This window comes from Olea europaea, chromosome 13 (genome assembly GCF_002742605.1).
Source record: "Olea europaea var. sylvestris chromosome 13, O_europaea_v1, whole genome shotgun sequence".
NCBI classification, from domain to species: Eukaryota; Viridiplantae; Streptophyta; class Magnoliopsida; order Lamiales; family Oleaceae; genus Olea; species Olea europaea.
Window position 1 is genome coordinate 2,793,065 of NC_036249.1, and position 4,152 is coordinate 2,797,216.

Consider the following 4,152-nt stretch of genomic DNA (forward strand, 5'->3'; position numbering starts at 1 on the left):
TGTTTCGACAATGATTTAGTCGGCGACGAACTCGATCCCACAACAGCCTCTGCAATAGTAGATGCAGCTGCAACAATCACAATACCAAATGTTGCCACCACAATAGCCGTCGTGATAGTTCTGTTGGTGCCGCAGGTCGTTGTGGTGGTGATGTGGTGCGGCATTTAGTTGTTAACAACATTGAAGTTGCGGTGCTGCTTTTTTGTGGACCTAATTTGTTGAGGTTTTTTGTGCGATTGTGATTTTTTTGGATCTTGTTTTTGAATAGTAAATTGATGGAAAATGTGTAGTTGAAAAATAAGAAAATTTTTTTTATTTACGTGTAATATTATTTTAATAAAGAATATGTGCTTGAAAAGAAGAGACAGAAAAATACATTTTAGAAAAAATGGGTACCAAACGGGGCTTAAATCGTTAATTTGTGAACAAATTGTATAAATCTGTGATCTATATATATTTAATTAATAATTAATTAAATCATAAATAATTTTTAACGAAAAACTGATTTTTGAAGTTTGAAACTTATTTTCTTAATTTTGGAATGTATGATACTTAAACTTTTACTTATGATTTTTTTCCAATAATAAATAATGCTAAATTATGGGCCATACTATTTCCATTTCACTACGGACACCAATTGCAGCTTGTGAACCATGCAATGGACGGCAGCTTTGGGCTCTACATAGTTGGCGGAATGAGACATGTATCGTCCAACAATCCATAATAAAAATTCTAGTGGGTCAGGCACCTACCTTATCAAATGGGCACGAAAAATGACAATTTAAATGCTAAGCCATTGTGTTGATTTTCTAGCTAATTAATTCAAATTAATTTGTGTAAGTTGACGAAATTGCCCTTGCATATGTTTTAGATTTTCTTTCAAGGTCCTCCCCTACTATGGCCTCGTTTGATCCTCATATTTAAGGAAAATAAGCTTTGAAATGAATAATGTTATTTAGCATTATTAGTGCTAAAAATATTGATCTAGATAGCGTTAAATGAAAGGTAGAATTAAGCGATTCATTTAATTATACATCTTATTTGAAAAATATGTGATTAAAAAATAGAAAATAAATTTGTGTAAAATTATTTCATGGAAGGATATATAATTGAAAATGAATTTGAAAAAAAAGAAAAATGGACCTCAAACACAGCTAAGTGAAGATTTTCTTCCCATATTCAGAACTATTCCAAATCTCTATGTCTTCACATGGTGATGTCATCTCAACTGGGTCGATTCACTCCAAAATTTATATTTTAATATAGGTTTGACATCTTAATCCTTAATTGTTTGCTTTTTTCAAGTCGATATTCGGACCAATTTTTAAGTTTAATAATTTACTTAAATAATGAACAACAATCAAGATTGTTTGCAATATACAACCCCTACTATATTAGTTACAATTAGACATTTTAATAGATGAACAAATTCGCCTATATCTATAGATCAAAATTGTTTAAATTCATGAAATTGAATTGAATCGAAAGTAATCAACATCAAAATATTAAATGAATTAATAGACTAATTTGGTATAACAAAGCATAGTATCACATTTTAGTACTTCATTGTTTTTCATGCACAGAGTCGAGGCATTTAAGCCAGCTGGAGGGATTGTTTCTGGACTCTTCTTCCCTGGATGCAAACTTTCTTTAAAGCATTGGAGTAATGATTTCTCTAAGGCCATGTTTGATAGGAAAGAAATTCCATGGAACTGTCCCCCGGGGCACAGCTCAACTGGTGGATCAATCAACATTGGCTTGTGTCCAGCGGCAGGATGGAGAGTTCAATTCCTGGTGGGAACCTGCGGCCAAAAATTTGGTATAGAGCAATCACTGTGGAGGAGAGTCTCTTGTGCGCAGAAGTGTACAATCAATGGAGGAAACCAGTGATCCAGTTGAGGCATATCTCGCGATTTACCCCCTCCAAGGTTCTAGGGGCATGGGTCTTGGAGGTCTAGAATTTAGTCTGGTGTAAACTGGGATACCTAGATATATATAAAACAATAATAAAAAAAAAAAAAAAAAATTCCATGGAACTTGGAAAATATTTGAGCATTTTCTACCTTTTTGATGTTTGATACCAAAAAATTTCCCGTGGAATTCCTTTTCTTGGTTTGGATGCCACCTAGACATTTTCTAGCTTTTTGATGTCTACTGTAGCAATTATTATTATTATTATTTTTGGTAATAGAAATAAATTCTAAAAATTATTGTAAAATTTTTTTTCCCTTTAATTGGCAATTTTCATGTAAAATAAAGTTAAACGAATATTAAAAGATGGATGATTTTCTTGATTTTTTTTTTTGACAATGGAAATAAATTTCATCCCCAATACCAGTAAAATATATCTCTTTAATTGATAATTTTCATGTAAAACAAAGCCAAACAAACAGCAATAAACACTTTTATTTCAACATTTTTCACGTGAAAAATTATACCAATCAAATACAATAATTTACAATTCTCAGGAAAATAATTTCTAGACAATTCAATTCCTTGAAATTCGTTTTCAATTCAATTCAATCATTGCAATCAAACGGACCCTAAATGTTTTGTCTTTTTCTAGGTCTCAACTTAATAAACTTGAGGAACGGGATTTGAATAAAAATGAGCATGAAGGAATACTTCCATCGCGTCTATTGAAAAGTTGAGAAACATTCAAGATCAATAAGAATTTAAACCTAATAATAGAATACGAGCTGAAAAATTACAAAAATAAAAAAATAAAATGAAGGATTTTTCAGCCTTAGCCCCAAAAATTTTGCGGGTGCTTCTAACGTCTAATCTCCCGTTGAGCATCCATTGTAAATTGATAAAGTTTGGTTGTACTATAAAGCCAAAAAGGCAGTCACAATACAATAAGTTCGAGACATTACAAGATCAAGTTATAGAGACTTATCTTTAAATGAAAAACTTCATATCGAAGCACTTTCCACCAAGAAATCACAACAAAACACTAAGACCCGTCCCCAAAGTCTACTACTCAAACGAATCTGGAATGAACCAAGAATGAGAAACCCAAATCATGAAGAATGAAGAGTTCTCTCAAAAGGCAACAGACAGTGGAGCCCACAAAAGAATGAAAAAAAAAAAATGAATCGAGTGTCCAACCAAATAGTCGCATAGATGGATATAAAGTTAGAAACATCTAGAATCTGATTTTATGGTCACAAAAAGCCAGATGTCACGATCCAAATAATAGCATCCACTAAAAGAAATGCATTTTAAAAACACGCTTCTTTCGTAATTTTGGAAGCTCACCTTTTAACAATGAATGGTCCACAGTTCGAGTCATAACATCTATAAAACATGACATCTCCTTGATTGATTAGGATCTCAAGGAATAAGTTCTCTTGGAGATATTGCCATATCTCCACTTTCAAAATTCACTTCAATTGAATATCTTCCTACTTCAAGCAACAACTTTCAAGCGCCATCTCCTTTTCGCCTTTCTTTAATCATTCAAGTCTTTGTTTCATATTTGCCAAAGAAAACAAAGTGATAGCGAGTACTAAGTTATGAAATTGGGTCCCTAACTTTTGACTTGAGATTTTCAGTTTGTTAAATTGTCATCTAAGTGTACCTTACTTTCTTCACTATCATAATGAATTGTTTGATGTATGAATGTAATTACAAATTACAGCGCTCTTCTATAATTCTATCCCAATGACGAGAATAAAATTGGAAAGAAAAGTTTCTTTTATAAATAGTAATTTAAAGCATCTTATACAAAATATGGGTCAATTAAGAATCTTGAACTTAAATTTGGGAAGCCTTGTTATTTGAGAGCACGTAAAAGTTACCAAAAGAAAAAGGATTCGCATCATCACAGCACATGTAATTGTGTTTCATAATCTAATGATCATTGGTTTTACATTTTTAATTCCTTAGTAATTAATATTAAAATACTTTTTTCTTATTAGTGAATAGATATTTGATTAAATTAAAATAGAAAAGTAAGTAGATGACAAATCAGAAGATACCTTTCTTTTCTTTACTCATCTTTTGATGAATTTCAGAATTTTAGAGCTTCATGCTTTCACCGTCACGCTTCCCACACCACTTTTTCATAAGTTATTTTATTCCAGAAAAATATTTGATTTAGATTATTTTAATTGGAATTTATTTGCCTTTTTTTTTTTTTTTTTTTTT